The sequence below is a fragment of the Platichthys flesus genome, chromosome 16, assembly GCF_949316205.1.
Source record: "Platichthys flesus chromosome 16, fPlaFle2.1, whole genome shotgun sequence".
NCBI lineage: Eukaryota > Metazoa > Chordata > Actinopteri > Pleuronectiformes > Pleuronectidae > Platichthys > Platichthys flesus.
This window is the reverse complement of record NC_084960.1, coordinates 1,392,449-1,418,149: the sequence shown is the minus strand read 5'-3', so window position 1 is coordinate 1,418,149 and position 25,701 is coordinate 1,392,449. Positions and strand designations below refer to the sequence as shown.

Here is a 25,701-nt window from a genome sequence, read left to right as displayed (position 1 = left end):
AGCTGAATACCTTCATTGTACATTTTGTCTCAAGATAAAAAACGAGATATTTCCCCCATGACAACAGTTTCCTTGAATTCAGTGAAGCTGCAGCAAATTCCACACTCACAGATATCAGCACATAAATATGTATTTATTTTTGCATGTCAAAATCTTCCTATGATATGTTGTCGTGTGCACAATCACTCACCAGCACTGGGACTGAAAACCTGTTTGATAAATCCCCCTTGTTCTCTTAATTATTATTTAAATAAATGTAAACTTTAATCAGACGTACACACAGAGAGCAGATGGTAGTTTAGCTTTAAATAACAGGACTAACATGAAGGTTTGAATGTCTCTCTCTCTCCCACTCTCTCTCTCTCTCTCTCCTCTCTCTCTCTCTCTCTCTCTCTCTCTCTCTCTCTCTCTCTCTCTCTCTCTCTCTCTCACAGATCCACTCACTCGCCTGGTGAACAATCTCAATCTGACTTTGACATGATGTGACACTTCAGGTTTGACATGACGAAGCCTCAGAGCTCAGCTTCGATGTTCTCACAGAGAGACGACGTCAGAAAGTACAAGATGTTTGTATCATGTTCATCAACACAACGACACACACACAGTTGTCGTTTTCAGTTTTTATGTCTCCTGATGATGCAGAACTGAGGACTGTGAACTGTGAGCCTGCACTCTCTCTCTTTCCACACACACACAGACACACACACACACACACACACAGACACACACACACACACACACACAGACACACACACAGACACACACACACACACACACACACACACACACACACACACACACACACACACACACACACACACTCACTCCCTCCAGGGTGCAGGGAACAGGACAGTCCCTCTATTGTGGAGGAGACAGCTCCCAGCGCCACTCAGAGAAACATTGATTTCCTAACAGACTATTTCTGGCCACTGGATCCAGGGACTCACTCCCAACGCCAACACAACCTGATCTGCATCCACTGACACACACACACACTGCAGCTACACTCATGTGTGTAGAGTTCAAATGTGACGTCCTTGTGATGAGAGAAAAGAGACGGAAGCTGAAGCTGCACTGAAATCCACACAATCTCCGAGGGGCGAGGACACAAATGTCAGAGTCAGAGTCTCCAGAGGTTCTCCAGAGGTTCTCCTGAGGTTCTCCAGAGGTTCTCCAGAGGTTCTCCTGCCCAGTGATGTGTGTGTTCTTCACGTGTGAGCTGTGAGGACCTTCTCCAGGAGCTCATGTCTGGAGACGGGTTGATAAGCTCCATCAAACGTTTCCCTCCCAGAGAAGACAACCCACCCACAGACCCGTCTTTGTTTAGGGTCGTCCACATCTGTCCAGCAGGAGCCGGCCCTGACCTCTTGACCTCTTGACCCCATGACGTCATCAGATGTGACCCCTGCCTCTCTGTGACCCTGGTCTGTCACGGGACAACGGGACAACGGGACAACGGGACAGAAATCCACTGGTTCACTCTAATGGTGTCTTCACCACGAGCCAGTGGGAGTAAAACTTTCCAGTCGGCACATCTGGTTTTCACGAGTCACAGGAAGACTCCACCTTGGATCCTCTTCTCTGCTCCGGCTGCCTCGTCTGGAACGTTGTAACATCACACGTGTCCCACAATGCACCTCTGTACTTCAGAGGGAACGTCCCTGAACTCCGTGAACTTGAAGCTCGCTAAGACAACGGCTGCGTCTGTGGAGCTTTATGATCTAAATGATTTTAATATATGCAAAGTAAGAGATTGTGTAATACTGGAATGAGTTTCTTAAATGTAAAGAGTTTAAACTCAGAGTGAGTCACATATGGTGAATCATTAATGTTTCTACACAGGTAAGTACATCAGTAAAATTAGTAGTTCATAAATATGTAATATTACCCTATTCAAAGGTTATGCACACACACACACAAACACACACACCTGGTACACAAGTCTGTTCTATTGCGTCAGTGCTGCTCGGTGACGCTGGGCAGCAGCAGAACAGACACAACAAACAGTGAAGCCATGGTTATTGGACGAGGACAGTCAGCTGAGGACACACTTCTTCACACACTCCAACGGTACACACCCACACACACACACACACACTCACCAGATACACACAGGGTAAACACAAGATACTGGGGACATGAATTAACACATTCATGTCAAAATAAATCCACAGTGCCTCCGGCCTGGAGCTGCAGATTTCAGGAACAACCAGAGATCTGACATTTCATGCAGCAGGAAGGTTTTCACCAGAGTGAGCCGACCTGTTGACCCCTGCATTATTACACATGTCCGAGTTTCTCTTTACAGGTTGGCTCCCAATTTATGTAGGTGACATTTCAGAGTGTGTGTGTGTGAGAGGTACCGGAACCACCGACCCAGAGAGAGTTCAACAGCACAGTTCACTCTGCTCTGTTCTCCTGACGGGGGATCGATCGCTGCCGGTCACCACAGCCCGCTGAATGTCAGAGGTGAGGGGGGGGGGGCTCTTTAATGGCAGCAGCGCATGTTTAAAAATGTCAGAGATGTTCATATCTTAAACACCAGAGAGGATGAGTTGTTTGAGGGGAACATTTCTTGAAGATTATCTTGTTTTTCTACGCTCTGCAAATATGGACTGATCTGCTCCTCACGGGAGAAGAAGAAAACAACATCCAGGCTTTTCATGATAAGCTTCACTGTCATGTGATGTCTCTCCTGGGGACAATCGAGACGAGAGTGAAGACGACTTCTACAGGAGGAGGAGAGGAGAGGAGAGGAGAGGAGAGGATCCTTCCCCTCTCTCCCTCTCTCTCTCTCTCTCTCTCTCTCTCTCTCTCTCTCTCTCTCTCTCTCTCTCTGGCAGTGAGGATGGAAAACCGTGCACAGGACTCTGGAGAGCTTTTTGAAAGTGGACCTGTTGTCTTGGCTCTGATCGATCTGTCCCCACCTCCCCTCCTCTCTCCCCGCTCCCTCTCTTCCTCTTCACCTTCTCTTCAGTGAAGTCGTTTCCTTCCTCGACTGACGCCCTGAACCGACTCTGGCAGCAGTTGTAGCAGGAGCCGTGTTTAAACCTCCTCCTGCTTTATTCAGGCTGACTCCCTGTTCACCCAGCAGAAGTCAGAAAGGCTTTTAACCAGAACCTCCTGTTGGTTTAACCTCTCATAAGGTTCTCTGTTTCATCTGCTTGAAACCATGAATCAGTTTCAGAAATTCATCTAAAAGTCTGAATGCTTCACGTGAGGCTCCGGTTTGAGATTTCAAGCTCTGTGATTGGACGCCTGTTGCATTCATCTCTCTTCCTCCTGCCTGTGTGCTCATGTCTGCTCGAGCGTCTTGTTTTGCTTTGGACACCCCCCCCCCTCTTTTCTGACATCATTAAAATACAGAGCTGCACCCCCCCCCCCCCCCCCCCCCCCTGCCATCAAATAAGGACAGAGGCTTTGTAAAAGACATCATATAAGGACAGAGCGGGTAAGAAGAGGAGCTCTGCCAACATCATGCTCTGCCTGCCAGATGTATGCACACACACACACACTCACACTCACACTCACACACACACACACATACACATACACACACACACAGTGACCAAACCAAACACACATGCACTGCAGTCTGTAGCTCTGATGTCTCAATATAAATAATTAGCAATAATAATCAGTTTGCATGTAAATACAACCAGACGGATGACCTGCGAGTGTGTGTCTGTGTGTGTCTGTGTGTGTGTGTGCGTACGTGTGCGTACGTGTGTGTCAGTGTGAACATGGGAGCTGCAGGAGCTGTTTGATCTCCATTGACCCTCTCGGCTTCCTCAACTCTTCCTGCTCAAAGCTCTCTGAGCAGGTAGCGCACACACACACCATCTGCTCCTGGCTCACACACAGACACACACAGACACACACACACGCTCACAGACCCTTTGTCATTAAAATGCTCATAAACTGAGCATACACTCAACAACATGTTTACACACTCACACCTCCTGCTTCTCTTTTAAATCTGACGCTGCTTTACAAGCTGAACACTGGACTCTGTTTCAAACTAAACAAGCACTTTGCATCCAGAGAGAATCAAACGTTCACAGATCAAATGTGCAGCACAGCTGGAAGTCCAGCGTCCTGCCAAATAGTGAGAGCAGGCAGGGATGGTGTGTAGCAGCAGGAACTGGGAGTCATTCTGGGGTTGGCTCCACATCTGCTGCTGCTTCCTTCCCAGTAAGAACCGCTCAGACAGAAACAGATCGGGGGGGGGGGGGGATTCGACCTGAAATCCATGACATGATATATATATTCTTTTTTCAAATATAGATGATGGATCCAATATCACAATGAATCCAAATTCAAAGCAACTGAGTGAAGCCTTCACCTAAACAGAGACACACACACACACACACACACACACACACACACACACACACACCGAATCACTTCACTATTTTGTAGCCTGCCGCAGCAGAACTCTGGGAAAATACTGATTTCATGATGTTGCTGCAAAACCTCAGCCTGCAGCATAACACACACACACACACACCCACAAGCACACACACACACACACACACACACACTCGCACACAAGCGCACAAAGGACCAATGGGTTGCGTAGAGATGGTTGCCAGGCAACAAGCATCCTCCTGCTCTGCCTACACATGGAGTAGTGTGTTGTACACACAACGTAACACAAAGATGAATCACATGCAGGGACACAAATGTTCACACACACACACACGGATAGAGAGAGAGAGAGAGAGAGAGAGAGAGAGAGAGAGTCACATTAGTGTAGTGACAGTAGTGACAGTGTGTGTGTGTGTGTGTGTGTTTGTGCTTGTGTGTGTGTGTGTGTGTGTGTGCAACATCTGCTTCTTCCAGAGTGACTGTGAGTGAACAAGAGTCGTGATGGAGACGTTCAGCCGGCACCTGGTCCCAGATCAGCTGAGCTCAGTTACTGTTCAATCATTAATTACTTTTGATTAATAGAAATCACAGAATGTTCATTTCATAATAACTGTGTCTCTGACGTGTCGCTGTCCAGTGGACGAGGTGGAATCTGTCTGAACTCATCAGGTCTCAGATAGTTTCAATGCACAGCTCCCAAATGAAAGGTTAGAGAACATGAAGCTGACTTTATTAATCAGATACGTATACAAATTATGAACATATTAGCATCAGTGTTAAAGTTTGCCCAATGTTGAAATGTTGAAAATCAAATCAGTGTTTCAGCATCGGCCCAAAAATCGTTTCAGACAAAGTTTAGAAACATTCAGTAATTTTTAAAAACCGATGAGCGAGCGATCAGAACACACGTCTTCTCCTCTGCTCGTTAACTGATCCCAGACCATTCCATTGATTGACAGGTGCATCATGGGAAAGAGACAGGTCAATAATTGCATTCTGTCAGACTGGATGACGTCACATGATGGACGCATCGCAACACGTAAACACATACTTGGAATGTCAACACAACAACATCATAAACACATGTGACAACAAAGAGTGCACGTAGCCAACACACACACACACACACACACACACACACACACAAGCATGCACACACACTCGCACACACAGATGAGCATTGTTCAGAGCGTGCCACAGGAAGTCAGAGGTGCAGCAAGCTGAATTCATTTACTATAAATACATACACCCTGGCTAGCTCACACACACACACACACACCCACACACACCCAACACACACACGCACATGCACACACACACATACACACACGCACACAAACACTGAGACACTTCTGTGCTCCCTCACACGTGTGATCCTGGCACATCTGTTTCTGAGGCCTCCGACAGAGAAGGGAGGATCAGAGTGCACGGAAAGAAAACACAGGATGAAGGAAGTGGGAGTGTGTGTGTGTGTGTGTGTGTGTGTGTGTGTGTGTGTGTGTGTGTGTGTGTGTGTGTGTGTGTGTGTGTGTGTGTGTGTGTGTGTGTGTGTTTGTGTGTGACTAACTGATGAAGCCAACAGAGCGACCCATCTTTCTTCTTCCATTATACCTGCATGATCAATGAATCCCGTTTTTTCTTCCTCTCTTCCATATCTGCCTCCTTTCCTCTCTGATTCTCCTCCTCTTCCTCTCCTCTCTCCTTACATCCTTCCTCCCTTCCTCTTTTCCTCTCCTCCCTACAGTGCTGCCTTTCCTTCCCTTTTGTCTCTCCCTTCCTGTCCATGTGAGAGTTTGGGTCATGTGCGGTCACGTTGCCTGCACACGTCAGGAATCAGGAAGTGAAACAGAGTCGACTCGCAGATTTGACCTAATGTCCTGCAGGCTCGTCTTTCCAGAGTAACTACAGAGCGTCACAGTGAGCAGCCACTTTTAGAGCAGCTCTGGATTCAGGGAGTAAATTTCTCCTTTCTCCAGTTTCTCTGTTGTCGTTTCCATAAATCCTGATAGAAGAGTTTAAAACCCGGAACCAGGCCGAGCAGCTTCGAGATGAATCGAGCTAAAACTAATATTTGAAAACAGAATAAAGGAAAAGGTAACAGCGAGCTGCACTAATCACAGCCGCCTCTATTACACCTGAGGATTGTGGGTAGTGTGGTTCCTCCCCAGTACATTGAAATGCAGTAGATCAAACAGAATGGTTTACAATCTGGTAGCTTGTGGTGAATCTACTAGGATGGTTAAAACATTATGGCTGATAATCAGAATCTCTTTTTTAGAAATGGGATTTAAACTTGTGGAACCATTGTGTTGAACTCTGTAATCCCAGTAAATGAATAAGCAGCTCTGGGTTACAAGTGGAAGTCTTAATGTTGCTCTGTTCACTTCTGTGGCTAAATGAAGAGCTTCCATTTGAATCCAGTGAGAAAGACTAATGTGAGGCAACGTGCACTTATCTGAATAAAACACAGCAGCAGCAGTGAAAGAGCCCGAGTTTCAGAAAAGGGTCAATAAATGAACACCGTTCCATTTCATCGTGTCGTGCACTTTCATTTCCTTAATGGATGTGAAAGAGCAGGAGCACTATTGTTGTTATATTCAACTCTTAGATATGAATGTACAAACAAGTCATCTTATATCTTAAATCCATGTTTCAAACCAAGTTACAGCCACTTTGTGTGTAGATGTTGCAACAGCCTGCAGGTTCACAGTGTTGTTGTGTGTGTGTTTGTGTGTTTGTGTGCACAGCAGTTGGCAAAGTGCACGGAACAGGATGACGAGTAGTGATTAGCTCCGAGCTGCCGATCCATATTTGCTCAGCTGAACACACACACACACACAGAGACACAGAGACACACACACACAATCACACTAACACACAGACACACACACATGTGACTTCAGAAGCAGGTTAACAGGATGTGCGGTGATTGAATTAGACCGGAGAAAGTTTCCAAATGGATTGAGGAGCGTCAGAGGGAAAGAGACAGAGACGCTGGGACAGGAAGAGACACGGACACAGGAAATGAGGACGAGACAAACCAATCAGTGCAGCAGACTGAGACGCATCACTGCTGCTAAACTATATCATGATCTGCACCAAGGTTTTCACCAGTGTCTGATATTTTCAACCTTTCAAGAGAAAAACTGAGTCTAAATTCATGTGCATGATAATATTTGAGGGTGTTTTAATACGTATGTTATTCAGCTGTGTGTTTTTAGATTTGTGAAGATGACTCATCCTCCTTCGCTGATCACCTGTTTGATTCACAATCTAGAGATGGAACCATCCAATCAGAGACACTGAAAAACAGTGACTTCACTTTGGACATTGTTATAAAACAGTGAGAACACAGACGCTCCATCTTCCCTTCAGGCTCTAGACACTTGACCTCCTTCAAGTCGAACCCGTCCACGTCTCTATTTATTCTTCTTTTGGAGCCAAAGTGTCTAAAGTGGAAGGACAGGGAAGCAGATGAGTGTGTTGTGGTGGTGGCAGCAGCGGCCTGTGGTGCGGTGAAGACCTTTACCAGAACAGTGGGTCTCTTTCCATTATAAGCTGCTATTTTTTAACACATGAAACTCTAACCCCGGCGCTGACCACACACACTCAACCACCAGGGGAGCCTGTCTCCATGGATTCAGGAGCAGGACGGGGATCTGAACTCATCGAGACAACTCTGAAACTTCACCACCAGAGACGCTCACTTCTTCAGAATGGAGCAGTGAGATGAGCTGAACAGAGCTGGGAGGTCACACACGGCGTCTTGTTGACCTTGATGTGTTTGAACTGACCATCATTACAGCAGAGAGGGGGAGGGACAAGAGGACGAGGGGGGTTTGGTTCCTCTTCCTCGTCCTCGTCCTCGTCTTGAGGATAAATAAGAACCCAGAGACAATGAGCAGCTTATCTATCTCACATAAATCAAAGTGGACGTAATGATGCTTTAGACTTTGCTCTTTATCATGTCAAAGGAAATATGATGTAATGTTCTATCAGCCAATCGTGTCTCTCGTCTGAATGCAGCTGAAGTCGTCCTGAAACCAGAGACGTGTTTTCGACTGTCATCCGACCCGAGCATCATTATTTACACATTAAAGTTCTTGACGTTCTCCTTCATCGTGTTCTACCTCAAACTGATTCTAATCCAACAGAGGTCTCATTATGAAGCTCCACCTCTGAGCTGGTGGAGGCTCAGCTCCACCTCCACCAGCAGCAGCAGCAGCAGCAGGACGCTTCCAGGTGGACCCTGCTGCTGAGGAGATGAAATATGTTTTGCAGGAATTGATTATCTTTGCTCGTGAGACTTTTTGTGCCGGCGGCGTTTTAACCGCCACACACGTAGATACACCGACAGTTACCTAGCAACCGCTTCCACGCCGGTTATCAAGGTCATCTCCCGGACGACAAACACAAGTCGAGTGTGTAGATGGTTTGTGTGATTTGATGTTGTGGTAAAAAATCCCCCGATGATGCAACGTCCTGAACTGGAAATTGACATTCAACGTTTCTGATTAACGTGGAGTCGAGGACACGGGACTGAATGGAGACGTTTCTCCACTTCAGGTTTGATTCGATTTAGAAGCTGAAATCATGAGGAAGATGATTGTGCAAAGAGAAATCTCATATTATATTATATTATATTATATATATATCATTATATTTGATTAGTGGTTGTTCAAATATCCTGGCCCGGAACAGACAGATTGAGAGTAATTCTATTTAGCTGTGCTTCAAAAATAAGTGTCCCTGTGCTTCTGTGAAGACCCGGAGGAAAACCTTGACAGCCTGTTGAAGCCATTTATGATTTTGTAACATATAATGAAATCCCCCCCCTCCACACACACACACACACACATACACAAACACACTTCAGCGTGATTGTCATTTCACATCTGACCTTGTTTAGCCTGAAAAACACTTCAACACAACGAGGTGCAGTCACAGCAACACATCCGATCCCTGAATGCTTAACGCACTGAGACACACAGACGGCGTGACGGCGCCCACGCAGACAGAAGAGCATGCTGGCAGCCGGGGGGGGGGGGCTTACAGGAGACCCTGCGACCCCGGGGACAGTCACATGTCTCAGTGATCAATAGGGAGCATGTGTCTGCTGTAGAGAGAGAGCGTCCTCCGCCTGTCGCTCTGTTTTCACTGCTGCTCTTTTCTCTCTTGTCTGGTTTTCACTCTCAGTGGTTCTGCTCCATTCTCCTTGATTCTCAGCTGCTCCTCTTGAATGACGTCTCTGTCTCCTCAGACCTGATCTTCAATTAACAGATTCTAATCACTAACTCTCCACTTCTACCGTCAGAGCCTGAGATCCTCTGACTAGTCCCCGTTTGTTCTCTCTGGGTCGGGAATGAAGAATCAAAGATGTCCAGACCCTCTTGGACTCAGACTAGAAACTGTGAGTCCATCATCTGAACCTCTTATCCTCTGGGATTCAAACCGTCTTGCTGGGCTAACCACCGCACCACCGTGCCACCATCTCTTCTACCACAGAGATCAGTTCAAACCAGATTTATTCAAAAAATGGGATTCATGAATAAAAAACAGCACAAAACCCTGAATGATGATGAAATAAGAAGAGAACACAAACCTGCTTCCACAGGTTCAGGGTTGCGTAGACGTTGTCGTGTTTCTAACTTGAAAACCTGACTTTGTGTGAGATGTGCAGTTGACAGTAGATCTGGGTCAGTTTGTTCTAACCCATCCAGAGGAGGATGCTGAAGCTGCATTTCTCAGTAATTCATTCACCGGGATGAGGAGGGAAGATTTCCTGCTCCGTCAGCTCCTGTCCTCAGAAACCTGATATACTGTCTGAATCATCCAGTGCAATAATTCATCTGGGTCCTGAGCCCAAATGAAGTGAAGGGTCCAGCGCCTGTTTGCTTATCGATAAATCTATCAGGAATATTATGGATCATGTCTTTCCAGATGCTTGTTGTACAACGGGTCTGTAGTTTAAAACCATCACTTCTTCGTGGGGATGTTTAGTTGGTCAGTCGCTCCTCGATGTCCAGCTGCTCTCTGGGCTCAGATGATTCCACTCCATCGAGTCGTCCTGTCGGCTCAGTGAAGACGTCTGGGACGGACGCTGGCAGCTGAGGACCTGGAGAGTCCAAGTGAGAGACGCCATGTTCCCCCCCCCGAGGACGAGAGGCCGTCACGGTGAAGTAAGTTAATCTCTTTGATTCGTTGATTTCAAAGCATGAAGGCGTTTGTTTAGTCTCACAATCTACGCACACGCAGCTACACTTCTGTCACAGTGTGTTGATCACCGCTGCTGTCAAACTAAAAGCCAGGGTCACATGTTGTTGTTATTGTTGTTGTTGTTGTGTGAATCTGCTACTGACAGCATCAGGCCCTGAGCTGCACAGATAGGCCTCCGACCTTTCACACAACGTTTTAAGCAGCCGAACAGGGTAATTGCCTGGATTGGGGGGGTTGTGTATCTATCTGTGTGTGTGTGTGTGTGTGTGTGTGTGTGTGTGTGTGTGTGTGTGTGTACAGCTGTAAGTGTTGTCCCCTCTGCTCTGATCATCGCAGGAGAAGCTGAAGGCAGCGACTCTGTTGTACTGAAGTGATGTTAAACAACACAGACAGATAAACAGAGATCACGTGTTGTCCTACAGCAACGTCCCATTTCTTATAAAACTACAGGAGAATTCAAGCAGCTGCTTTTTAAAATGAAGAATTGCTGCAGGAGACATTTCCACCTGAGGTGAAAGGTCAAGGGGTCACGAGGTCAATCCTCCTTACAGCAGAGTTTCTACTCAGTCTAGAATTTAATCATCTGATTTTTAGGCCTTAATTGTGCTTTAAAGTGTGTTAATGAGAATTGCATTGATTGTAATGTTTGTGTGTGTTGTCTAGTAAACAAGAGACACACACAGACACACTCACTGAGTGGAAACACACTACAATCAAGCCCAGTGGTACTTTGGTCTAAATGCTAATGTTCACTCTATTCACTCAAATCCCCAGTTTGCTGCCAGATAAAAAGCAAATAGACGAAGGTGTGTAAATGTTCCTGAAGCACAGCACAGAAGAGAAGAGGAGGAGAAGAGGAGGAGAAGAGGAGGAGAAGGAGGAGAATACGCTGGAGGCTGAGCGGGGAGGAGTAGAAGTGAGATGGGGGAAGGAGGTGACAAATTCAGCACAAGGCCGAGAATAAGCCGGCGCTGGATTAGAGAACAGACTCCGAGCTGCAAGCTGGAAACACAACAACAACAAGTCCACCTCCTCCTGCTGGTTTCCTCCTCCTCTCAGCTTCCTCCCATCCACTGTGGATATCTCCTCTTTCTCCTCCCTCCTTCCATCCCCTCTTCTCTCCGATGAGCGACCAGCGTGGGCTCGCGCGGTTGTGGAGTATCGTGACTGTTCACCACATTTAGACTGTGAGAGGAGGAGAGGGCGAGGAGAGGGGGAGGTGAAATGGAGAGAGTGAGTGAGATGGAAAGACCAAAATAGAGATGGAGTGAGATGTAAAAAATAAAAACGTGTACAACCTTTCACGTAATGCTCGTTAGCCCCGGGATATTAATAAAGCCGAACAAATGTGTGTGTGTGTAAGGCTTTACTGAGAGAGGAGAGGAGATGAGAGGATGAGAGAGATGGGAGGAGGGAAGGAGGCAAGGCGAGGAAGAAAGAGGAGTGGAAGAGGAGTAGAAACAAGGGGAAACGAGAGGAACGAGAGTATAGTAAGAGAAGAGAAAGAGGAGAGGAAGAGGAGAGGAGATGAGAGGACGAGAGAGATGGAAGGAGGGAAGGCGGCAAGGAGAGGAAGAAAGAGGAGTGGAAGAGGAGTAGAAACAAGGGGAAACGAGAGGAACGAGAGGAGACGAGAGGAGACGAGAAGAAGAGCAGAGGAAGAGAAGAGGAAGAGGAGAGTAGAAGAAAAAGAAGAGGAGAGGAGAGGAGATGAGAGGACGGGAGATGGGAGGAGGGAAGGAGGCAAGGAGAGGAAGAAAGAGGGGCGGAAGAGGAGTAGAAACAAGGGGAAACGAGAGGAACAAGAGGATAGTAAGAGAAGAGGAAGAGGAGAGTAAGAGAAAAGGAAGAGGAGAGTAAGAGAAGAGGAGGAGGAGAGGAGAGGAGAGTAGAGAAGATGAGAGGACGAGAGAGAGGAGACAAAAGGAACGCCAAGAGACGAGATGGGAGGAGGGAAGGAGAGGAAGAAAGAGGAGAGGAATAGAAGAGGAAGAGGAAAGTAGATGAAGAGGATGAGGAGAGGAAATGAGAGGACGAGAGAGAGGAGACAAAAGGAAAGCCAAGAGATGAGATGAGAGGAGGGAAGGAGAGGAAGAAAAAGGAGAGGAAGAGAAGAGGAAGAGGAGAGGACGAGAGAGAGGAGACAAAAGGAAAGCCAAGAGATGAGATGGGAGGAGGAAGAAAGAGGAGAGGAAGAGGAGTAGAAACAAGGGATTTGAGAGGAACGAGACAAGAGGAGAGGAAGAAAAAGGGAGGAGGAGGAGGAGGAGAGGAAGAGGACAGTTGTGTCCCAGTTTCACTTTGACCTCTGTCCGTCCGTCTGTCTGTCCCTCTTCTCCCCGCTGACCTCACACACCTCCAGGAGGCCTTTAGAAGCCTGGGACTCTCAGTGAGCGGTTCCCCCAGCAGCGGGCAGCTTTCCTGGGCATGAGTCACGACAAACACCCTCCTCCAGATCCACACTTCTCCTCCTCCCTCTTCTGTCGAGGGTTCTCCTCTTCCCATCCTCCGCTGCTCTCATCTCTACCTCTTCTCCCTTTTCTAATCCTCTCTTCCCTCCTCCTCCTCCTCCTCCTCTTCCCGTACTCTCTCTCTTTCACATTCTTCTCTCGTCTCTCTCTCCCTCATCTTCTCACACCATCACACCGGGTTGGCCTGCAAACTGCAGTTTCCTTTTTCTCTCCTGGCTACTTTTCCAGTGCCTCTCTCTGTCATCCTCTTACTCCCTTTCCGAGCAGCTCCCTGTTATCTCCCACTCTCAGGCTCTGGAAAACCGCCAGCGCTAAGTTAACCCCTTCCCCACTCACACACAGACACAGACACACACGCGATGCACACAATAAACCAACAATGCATGTTCACGAAGAGGCAAACACAAGGAATCGATCGTTAAGCGTCTACTGTAAATAAAGAGAGACGATGTGTCTCCACTTCCTCCCACCGTCCAGAAGTGAAGCTCAAATGTCCTGCAGATATGAAATCCTGCCTGAAGACGTCTCGACCAAAAACTACAAACTAATTTACTGGAGGAATTATCTTTGCTCAAATTGTATGGCGTTTATTTTGTCTCAAAATTCTCAAGCATTCAAATTGTACTTGTGAAGGAGCATTTTCTAATGTTCAAGCGTTTCTGCTCTCTCTGAACTGTGGTTCCACGAGCACCGGACCAACACCAGCACCGGACCAACAGCAGCACCGGACCAACACCATCACCGGACCAACACCAGCACCGGACCAAAACCAGCACCGGACCAACACCAGCACCGGACCAACACACCTCTAACAACACTCTCCTTCTTTTTGTGTTGAAACAGTTAAATAAAAATACGCCTTCTATTTAAATGTGGAGTGTCTCTCTCCAGCTCCATGAACAACACTTCAACATTAGCGGAAATCCAAAGCCTGACTGAGCATTAGAGTTAGATAATTGCTGTTCAGGGTAACACTCAATTGGGAAAATGTAATAACTTGCACACAAACACACACACACACAAACAACACATATTACACGTGACAGTGACATCAGCGGTCCCGGAACAATCAGAGCGTCCAATTCTGCAGAGAGACTCAGATGTGACTCTTAATTTAGCTCATAAACCAGGCTGCACTGATTCAACACTGGATCTGTGTGTGTGTGTGGGTGTGTAGCAGGTGTGTGTGTGTACCTCTGATCATTGTGCAGATCAATTACCCAGCAGAAAATTACCCAGCCACTATACTCACATAATTAACAAAGAGTGTGTTTGAGCAGGCGTGTGTCTTTGCGTATTAATTCCTGAAGCATCAAACAATAAAACACATTTCAGTACACGTTAGTCATTATGAGAAGTTTTCAATGTGATCTGAAGAATCTGGTGATGAGGGTGTGGACCTGAATCCTATGACCTCACCGCGCATGACATCATTTTGGAAATCTTTTAATTACGGTTGGATACAGAAATATTTCTGTTAAACTAAAATATGTCCACTTTTCTTTTTTATAGTCTGTGTTGAAGATTTCCTATAGATTGTATTTCATGTTTTTGTTGTATTTGGGTTTTCATAGAAGCTATTACTGGTTTCTTCCACATCCACATGTATTTAAATATTAATTCATGTGTTTTGTGTTCATGTTGTGTGAAATAAACTAAACTAAAGACTGAAATAAAGATATATAAAGCTCTATACACCTTTCACTGAGACATATATATTGATAAATACATAAAAGTTAAAGTGCTAAGGCCTTTCCCCTCTAAAGCTTAGATTGTGCAGACCGGCTGATATATAAAGACAGTGTAATATATAAAAGGGTGATATATAAAGACAGGGTGATATATAAAGAGTGAATCAAAACACAACTGACCTGCATATTCTAATACAAAAATAACTCAACTTAAAATAGTCTGGTATTAAAATGAAAGTGTGGGAGCGAGAGAGAGAGCAGGAGAAGTTTAGGATGGGTTAGATGTGCAAGATGGTGCATCCTCCTCCTGCGAGTGTAAATGTCAGGTTTCTAACAGAGAACGCCCAGAGACACACACACACACACACATACACAAACACACACACACTGAGGTCCTGGTATGGATCTATTCCAGTTGACTACTGGTACTCGGTAGAGAACTATTTCTGTCTCACTGCTGGGAAACAAGGACACGAATGTTGAGATGAGTAATGAGGGAAAAGGAGAAATGATGGAGGGATGAAGAAGTGGATGAATGAAAAGAGGGAATGAAGAAGAAGAGGAAGAGGAGATTAAAGACAGATCAGCTCAACATTGATCTTTTATTGAAGCCGCTACATGTTGCATTTAAAAACATCAATAAATCATCAGCACCAGCGTTTGGAGACGTTTGCTCCGGTTCCAGGGAATCGAACCGTCGCTCTGCTGGAACGTGACGTTCTACAGTAAAAATGAATGTGATGATATTTATACCTAAAAATATCAGCTGAGGCCAAAACTCGGCCAGAGCCTCAGAACTAAAATGAGGTCAGGAAGGGGGGGGGGGGGGGGGGGGGGGCGGGGTTGTGCAGGGGAGGCTGAAAAGAGAGAGAGGTGGAAAGAAGTGTAGAGGTTGCTGTGTTGAAAAAAGGTTGATGGAGAGACTGTTTCTTAAATTAATACTTCATCAATTAATTAGATTTATTATAAATTCATATAATAAATAAGTATTTGTCACAAAGCTTTAAATCAAATGAACACCTTCAAGGTTTTTCTTCAGTTTGAGCTCTAATTGTTAAATTCTTGTTCTGCAGTTTTATAACAACATTACTTTCACGTCTATTTGTGAAATAGAACTGGACGCCATTAAGGGTCAATGTCATCCTAAATAAAAGCTTTTGATTGGCCCGACCATTATCAGATGGAAATCGGTGAATAAGCACGAGGTCTCTGATTGGTTGGTTCGGGGGGGAGGAGGAGGTGACAGGCTCTGAACTAACTGTGAGTCCACTGGAGCGTGTGATGAGCTGATATCACGCAGCGTCAGCAGCAGCAGCTCACTGATTCACTGATTCATTGATTCATTGATTCACTGATTCACTGATTCACTGATTCATTGATTCACTGATTCACTGATTCACTGATTCATTGATTCACTGATTCATTGATTCATTGATTCACTGATTCACTGATTCACTGATTCATTGATTCACTGATTCACTGATTCACTGATTCATTGATTCACTGATTCATTGATTCACTTATTCACTGATTCATTGATTCACTGATTCATTGATTCATTGATTCATTGATTCATTGATTCACTGATTCACTGATTCACTGATTCATTGATTCACTGATTCCCTGATTCATTGATTCACTGATTCACTGATTCAATGATTCACTGATTCAATGATTCACTGATTCACTGATTCACTGATTCATTGATTCACTGATTCACTGATTCACTGATTCAATGATTCACTGATTCAGTGCTATTGATTAACCATCGGACGAGGAGACGGTGAAAGATGGATCCAGCTCCAGAGGGGCCGACCTCTCTGGTCCCACTGAACTGGTCAGGATCTGCACACTGGTTCTGTGGGACTCTTCAGTTTGGTCTATGTCCCATCCAATAACGTGGAGGAGGGCGGGTTAATGACCTGAACGTCGATGATGAAGACCTTCCAAATTTAGCAAACTTGAATTTCAAAGTTGAGCCATTTAACTTGATGATGTGATTATCATCAGTATTTTCTTTTATAAACACAAATAACTTATTAGTTTAAAGACAGAGTTTAGGTACACAGACTTTCTTATGGGACTTTTGTGGCACTAAAAGATAAAGTAGCTTCAAACTTGAGTCTTTAAAGAGCTGAGCTGAAAGCAGACTGCTCTCTTTCTTTCTCTCTCTCTTTCTTTCTTTCTTTCTCTCTCCCTCACTCTGAATTGTCAACCTATTAAATGTCTCTTTGTATCTCGCCTATTCATACGCTCTAACCAATGGAAAGCTCCGGACTGATTCAGTGACACAGTGTGTGTGTGTGTGTGTTTGTGTGTGTGTGTGTGTGTGTTTGTTTGTGTGTGTGTCTGTCCCAGTTCTCTCAGTGCACTGAGAGCACCGATGTCATTTTACAAGTTTAGAAACAAGATTCAAAGCTTCTATGTGAGAGAGTGTGTGAATATGACGAGGAGGTAAGGAGAGAGAGAGACTATGAGGTCGAGGTGTGTGTGTGTGTGTGTGTGTGTTTGTGTGTGTTTGTGTGTGTTTGTGTGTGTTTGTGTGGGGGGGGGGGGGGTAGAGTTACATGGAAAACAACAGCCCTATTGTACCTGTGTCCTCAGCTTCTGTCTGTGTCTGTGCACTGAGCTGATTTATCTCTTCCTCTCTGAATCTTTTACTTCTGTGATGAGATGTTTCTTACATAAACATAAACATACATAAAATAATAATAATAATAACAGCTTTATTTGTGTAGCACTTATCTAAACAGGGTTTCGAAGCACTTCACAAAATACATGACAAAAAAACTAATGAATAAAAGGTATTCAATTCAATTTTAACATTATAGGACCTAAAAACGAAAGAGAAATCCAACAGCACTTTGCTTTATTAACTTTAAAGTTATTAAAGCTTCACATAATCCATGTCGTGATATCAGAATAATTGTTTCTTCTCCAAAGAGTGACAGGAAGTTTTTCTGCAGCATTGAAATCTGTGTGTGCGTTGGAGCAGTTTTGCTGCGTCATGAGCAAACTCAGCAAAAGGAACCAATTAATCAACGGGAGGGAGAATGAGCAGAATTTACTGTCCTGATCTACAACTGCACTCGATTGAACTCAACCGACAGCCCCCCCCCCCCCCCCATCCTGGCACTGGGCCCTGCAGCCAGAGTGGCACGCAGAGGAGGCCGAGGGTTCCCCCACCGGGTCGGGTGAGACGAAAAGAGAGGGAGAGAGGAGAGACACATGGAAAGAGAAATGATGCAAAGTAAGATACAAGTCTTCGACATCAAAGACGAAATTTCTTATATCTGATCCCACGAGAGTCGAGAGAGAGATTCTGATGAATGAGAGAGGAGAGGAGTGAGGTATGGAGGAGGGAGGGGAAGACAGCGGGAGAAACGTCGGGATGAGAAAAGTCAAACTGGAAAAGACAAATGAGCCGAGCAAAGGATGAGGGATACATACAGAGAGATCAGGATGGAAGGGAAGGAGGGAGGGATGAAAAGGATGAATGATGAATGCAGAGATGAAAAGCATTGATTTCAGGGAAGGAGAGGTGGAAGGAGGGATGGAGGGAGGGAGGGATGGAGGGCGGGAGAGGCCCAGGAACAACAGAAGGGGATGAATGAAGAGAAGAGAGAGGAAACAGAGATGGAGGGATAACGATGATCTCAGAGTGAGAGAATGAAAACTGGAAAAAGAAAGAGAGAAGGGATTATGAATGTATAATAGCCAGTGGGCCAGGAGGTCCCTATTTGTATTGTCAGATTAAAATGTAATCCTACACACACAGCCACACACACACACACACACACACAGACACACACAGACACACACACACAGAGCTGAGCTGAACCAGAATAACTGTTGATCCAGAAATGTCCTGGCTGGCCCTGCATGCTTGTTGCCATGGAGACTGTTCCAGAAAGAGGAAGAGAGAGAGAGACAGAGAGAGAGAGAGAGAGAGAGAGAGAGAGAGAGAGAGAGAGAGAGAGAGAGAGAGAGAGAGGAAGACAGGGGGAGGTATGGAAAATAAAGTGAACGAAAACTGAGACCAGAACCAGGCGGGGCCACCACTTGATTTGGCACCAATAACACAAAAATACACAAACACACACACACACACACACACACCAAACCACATGTTCTGCATGTGTTGCACAGCTGCATACAACCGGCCCAATAAGCCAGAACATACAAACAACAGTGCTCATTGGCTCAGAGACGCCACTACTGCTCCATCATTGGCTGACAGGCTGCAAAACAACCGCCTGATTGGCCCGGAGTAACACACACCTCCTGCATGAGAGGGATCAAAGGAAACGAGCTCACCGCACACGGATGTTACAAAATAAACACACGCATGTGCTCATGTGTGCTCACAAGTATTCATTATTATCCATTGTGTTATTTTGTGGTGATTTCTAAATATAAAAATGAAAATGTTATTAAGTCTTTTTGCTTTTTTCTGTGCTTCTGTTACAGTCAAATGAAAATGAGTCTAAACCAGAACGGTGGTTCGATGCCGTCCCTGAAGTCTCGCCAATAAAAACACACACATCTAAGCAAATGTTCATGTGTGTAGATTGTGAGACCGACTTGTAAACAAATGTGCGTAACAGCACAGTTCTGAACCCAACCACATGATCAGTAAATCAAAGTCACATGTTCTCAGAACTCACAAACACATTCTCCTTCAGTAGATGAAGCAGATGTGACGGGATCATCGAGGCTGGTGTGGACAAAGAAGAAGAAGAAGAAGAAGAAGAAGAAGAAGAAGAAGAAGAAGAAGAAGAAGAAGAAGAAGAAGAAGAAGAAGAAGAAGAAGAAGAAGAGAAGGAGGCAGCTGTTGCTCTGGTGGAATCTTCCAGGATCCATCTCTCCTGCTGTCACGTCGGGACATCCAGATCCTGGCCCAGTTCACCATGACTAATCGGACAGACTCGTTCACTGGGCAGACGTGAAGGGCGAGACACGGGGAAACAGAGACGCACATGAGGCAGTAGATCCGTCCCTGGAAGACAGAACGTGCACTTCATCACGTAGCTTTTTGTCATGTGGGCTTCGTCTTCTCGTCTTTGCTCAAATATCTTTTAAATCTTGCCTTAACTTCAAGGTCCAGACCGACATCTGAGTCGCTGCCTCACCTCACCGTGTTGCCAAATAAGCTTACTGCAGAGAGAATTCCAGATGTTAGCTGGTGCTTTTCAGACCATTCAGGACCCAGGGACAGAAACACCTGCTTCTGTCTTCTCAGCTGCACGGAGCTGTCATGTCCTCCATCTCTATGTCGAGTCTGTGTCGGGGGTTCGAGGCATGTTCACCACCAGCATGTGACCATAAGCATCGCGGTCACAGCCCTGCGTGTGAACGAGGGCGGAGCCAGGCTGACGAGCAGAAGAAGAAAATAATTCTCACTCTGCAGCGACTGTGGAAAATTAAATGGCTGCAGTGGAAGAAATCAATCCCAGAACCTTATGAGATTGGAATAAGTACGCTGCGATCAATCACTGTGTGTGTGTATGTGTGTGTGTGTTTGTGTGTGTGTGTGTGTGTGTGTGTGTGTGTGTGTGTGTGTGTGTGTGTGTCGGCTGCATCACATGTTTGAGCATGAGGTCGGTGGTGATCTAGCAAACAGAGACGTTTCAGTTCAGAGACAGAAGTGTGACACTGAAATCCCTGAGGTCAAGATTCACTCTCAGGTTTCATCTCCTTCCTTCACGAAGCGTCTTCCAGGGAACTCGCTCTGAGGCTCTGAGGCTCTGAGGGTCTGAGGGTCTGAGGATCTGAGGCTCTGAGGGTCTGAGGCTCTGAGGCTCTGAGGATCTGAGGGTCTGAGGCTCTGAGGCTCTGAGGGTCTGAGGGTCTGAGGCTCTGAGGCTCTGAGGGTCTGAGGCTCTTAGGGTCTGAGGCTCTGAGGCTCTGAGGCTCTGAGGCTCTGAGGGTCTGAGGGTCTGAGGGTCTGAGGCTCTTAGGGTCTGAGGCTCTGAGGCTCTGAGGCTCTGAGGCTCTGAGGGTCTGAGGGTCTGAGGGTCTGAGGCTCTGAGGATCTGAGGCTTTGAGGGTCTGAGGCTCTGAGGGTCTGAGGCTCTTAGGGTCTGAGGCTCTGAGGCTCTGAGGCTCTGAGGCTCTGAGGGTCTGAGGATCTGAGGATCTGAGGATCTGAGGATCTGAGGCTTTGAGGGTCTGAGGCTCTGAGGCTCTGAGGCTCTGAGAGTCTGAGGATCTGAGGCTCTGAGGATCTGAGGCTCTGAGGGTCTGACTCCATCACCGGAGAGAACTCCACGCAGCCCAATCCAGTGTTAGTGAGTCAGGTGAAGGGGGGGCCTCCGGCTTCACAGCTCTTTACTATCAGAGGTTTGTGTTAACATGTTCATTACATCATGTGTTACAGCTAAAAAAGGATTCACACAAATAAAGTCACCTTCACAGTTTCATGACAAAAGAACACATTTCCTACAGAAAGACAATGCAGCCAATAGCAAACGAGCTTCACAGCTAATTAAACATTAGTTTACAAAAGAGACACAAATACTAGAATAAAGTATAGTAAGATATTTGTCTGTAGTACTGTAGTATTGTAGTACTGTGGAGTACTGCGCCTGAAGATGCTGATGCCATCATGGTGTTGCCATCGCAACCAAATGAAGGGCTTCATTCATTTCCTCCATTCGAACAGAAAGGCCCCCCCCCCCCCCCCCCCCCCCCCCCAGCTGACAACACGCCCACGTCAGATGACATCACACACACACACACACAAACCTTAAGTGCATGTATCAGAGGTCAGGTATATGGAATCTATAGCAGATCTGCAGCTGTGTGGGAAGCGATCCAGCATCGAACATCTGTCCAGCTGCTGGATCACACATGTACCAGCCCACAGTCCATACAGACACACACGCACACACACACACACACACGCACACACAAGGCCAGACTCACCATCTGTCCTGTTGTGTGCTCAGATCGCTGCCTCCTGCACGAGGCCGAACGCACACGTGTTGTGGACGGTGAGGCTGGGATTGTGTTACCTGATGGGGACCCTACTGAGTCTGTACCATGACATTACCCATAATCCTTTCTTTCTTAATAACACAGGGTTGTTGATCACATCTGTAACACAACCAGATACTCTCACACAGTCCTGAGGGTGTGTGGTAGTGTGCGACACATTTTCCCAAGACACACCCAGACTCCGTCCCGGGACGCTCACACAGCGAGAGCATTGATTCAGAAAAGTCCAGAGCGACGCAGAATGTGTTCACGTTGACATGTGTGTGTGTGTGTGTGTGTGTGTGGAGGGGGGGGGGGGGGGGGGGGGGGTGCAGTGAAACCATGTCTGGATCCTGTTGGTTTAAGTTCTCCCTGAAAAAAGCACAATTTCCTGAATCACACATGAATCTATCTGGAGCAGAGAGAGAACAGCCGACGGTACGAATCCAGGGCGAGAGAGGAAACGTCGCACTCTGCAGCAGCGCTTCACGACACACACACACACACACACACACCTACGCATGCACACAACTACTGTATGAGTTACATAGAAAATCTCAGCTGTGTTTTCTTTTTCTTACCGTGACAGTCAACTGTGTCACATTCCAGCCTTGTACGTCTCTGTGCCAGTCGTATGATGGTGTGTGTGTTAGTGTGTGTGTTAGTGTGTGTGTGCAGTAAGTGGGTAATACCCCCCCCCCCCTTATAACCGGGGCTGATGAACGGGGGTGGTCTCACACCTCTGTCCTTCTGATTTTGCGGGTGGTCTCAACAGAACAGATTAGAACAGGGGACCTGGAACCCACCTTCACATTTCCTGTCTTCACTTTCTACTTTCCTTTATTCACCTTTATTCATTCTCTTTCCTTCCCTTTCTTCTTTTTTTTGTTTAAAATTTCCACTTGTTTAATTCTATTTGTTTAATTCTAACATGGAGGAAATTGCTTTTCATTTCCTCCATGTTTACTTTCCTCTCTTTCTTTCCTCCTCGTCTCTTCTCCTTCTTCTCCGGCCTGAACCTGCCACTGACCCATTAAACTGTGATTGTTAGTTTTGGTGCAGTGCATCATGCAGATGAGTAAGTGTGTGTGTGTGTGTGTGTGTGTGTGTGTGTAAGTGTGTGTGTTTGTTTGTGTGTGTGTGTGTGTGTGTGTGAGATGCTTGGTGTGTTGTCAAATGGAATAGAAGTGGAAATGATGCAGTTCAGCCATCTCTTCGTTTCATCACCTTGTTCCCTCGTTATCGCCTTTATCATTTTCAGCCTATTATCACTTTTCCCTCTTCGTCACAACATATCCTCCTCCTCCTCCTCCTCCTCTTCCTCCTCCTCCTCCTCCTCTTCCTCCTCCTCTGACCACCACGTATCATTCCATCTTCCTCTTTCTTTTCTGTCCACAACTCCTCCTGCCAGTCCCTGTTTTCCTCCAAGCAAAAACATCAATCTACCTCTCTCCCTCTCTCCCTCTCTCCTTCTCTCCCTCTCTCCCTCTGTCTCTCCATCTGTCCTGTAATTCAATCACGGAGCAGCAGCAGCAGCAGCAGCAGTGAGTGATGATGTTTTGGAGGAAAATGCAGTGAACTCATCCAGACAATCCTCCGTCCTCTCACCGGGACTGAATCATTCTCTAATCCACTTTTCAAGATGAGACTCAGAACTTATCAAACTGTCACAGTCTTTCGGCTTCTGCAGTTTATAGAACTGTTTATTATTATAAACAAGAAAGTTTATTCTGCTATAAAACCGGCTGGAAAGACCCAAACATTATTCAAAGAAGAAGAAGTGTGTCAAAACACTATCATACAACAAACTGTGCACTAGCAGCTTTTAAGTGTAGTGCCTTAACATCCAGATGCTAAAGCTAATGTTGGTCTGTATTATGTGTAAATAGGCAACTGATGATAACAAGTTCACCACATCAATCTAATAAGAGATATTTCATTTCCATATTAATTTCTGCTTGTTTCCCCCAAGTGATAACAAAGATTCACTCATCCAGGTTTGAATCAAAATCTGATCAATTTACAGATTTACAAAGAATATATTTTTTTTTAAATGGCAATTAATATTATTGCAGCTTTTCTACCAGATATTTTACAGCTGTATTATAACCGTTGTTATAAATAACTGCAATTAAAACTATAATTAGACAGAAAACACAAATACAACCAGATAAATGGAAGCTACAGGAGCTTTTTAAGCAGATAATAACACATAAGATCATTTGTACTGTGAATTATAATTACAAAATGTGTGCTACATACACATGGGTGATAGAAATGATGAGAGGAGCTTCTCCACACTGTGTTTCTGTCAGTGAGGCTCAGTGTTACAGTGTGAGGACTCTGACAGTCTGTGAAGCTTCCTCTCTGCTGCTCCTTTGTGAGTGTGCAGTGGTGTGGACACAATCATCAGAAACTGTGCTCTGCCATCAACTCAGAGAGAGCGAGAGAGAGAGAGAGAGAGAGAGAGAGAGAGAGAGAGAGAGAGAGAGAGAGAGAGAGGGGGGGAGGTATGTGTGAGCGTAAGCATCTTTTGCAGCTTCAAAGACAGAAATGGAGGGAGACAGGTAGTGTTGTGATGTAAGAAGGAAGAGGGGAAAGAGTTGACACACACTCACACATGCACACAGACACACACACACACACACACACACACACAAACCCTCTAATGAGACAATAAACAACCATCGATACAGATTACAGCACCCGCCTTGACACACACACACTGAAACGGTCAGTTAACAAACACAGACCTCAGGTCACACTCAAGGTCTGCTCCATGCACTGTGTACAAACAAACACACACACAGACACACACAGACACACACACACGTTTATGACCTTGTCTCCTGCCATGTGCTGAAGGCGAGTGACAGCAAACTGATGATGGCTCTCCAGATGGTGCCAGATGTGTCTGCAAAAGTGTGTGCGTGTGTGTGTGTGTGTCTGTGTGTGTGTCTGTGTGTGTGATGCAGGTGAATATTTGCAGACTCTGAGTCTGGCCTGAGTGGGAGTAAATGAGTTGCAGCAGGGCAGAGCCTCTGCCAGACCCATTACTTACACACACACACACGCAAAAACAGACACAGAGACACACACAGGCACACATGGACACACAATTTTAGCTTCTCCTTCACACACATACAGTAAACACCTCTGTGAACACACTTCGACCACATGATCACCACAAACCACCCACCCACACACACACACTCACCCACCCACACACACACACACACACAGACACACACACAGCTGTGCTAGATGACAAACAGGTCTGTGTTAACATCAGCCTGACGTGAGAGTCCCCTGCTGTTTGTCTGGGTCTCTCAGCTCCTCTCTGTCATTACACTCCCTCGGCCAAGTTTGTTTGTGTTTTGTTTTTTCCTGAGAGGGGGGGGGGCACAGGTCGCCTCATGTAATATCAGTGTCCTGCAGGTAGCCCCCCTCCAGACCTCCCAAACCCAAACCTCCAGCTCCTTCGCAGCCTGATCATCAGAGTCAGTGCAGCGATGGAAAGACAGTGATAAAACGGAACTGTGTGTGTGTGCGTTTTTAGATGCGATTGTCGACTCCCACAAGGTTTTCAAACAACTCTCACAGAGAAACGACGATGAGCCGTCAGCCGCTGGCGCTCCAGGTGAAATCCAGCGGTGCAGCACAGAGAGATGTTATCTAATCCTACAGCAAGGGAAATACATATATTTATATCATTTCCCTACGTTACAGGTAACACAATGTAAAGTACTGTGGTACTGGGGGGGGGGGTCATTACATCAGTCCACAGCGTCAGGACTTCACTGATCATCTTTTACAGGAGGTTGAAAAGCCCCTAACGAGGCCCCATCATGTGACTCCAGCTCCAGCTCCTGCTTAGTCATTTTACAAGTTCTGTTAAGGATGAGTGTGTGTGTGTGTGTGTGTGTGTGTGTGTGTGTGTGTGTGTGTGTACCTGGAGTGGGGATGTAGTTAAA

General features: G+C 46.0%; 1 protein-coding gene across 7 annotated transcripts in view; it reads right to left on the bottom strand.

The window, feature by feature from the left end:
• Positions 1-25,701, bottom strand: part of caskin1 (CASK interacting protein 1) — a 58,562-nt gene that overhangs the window by 30,876 nt on the left and 1,985 nt on the right. The window lies entirely within an intron of this gene.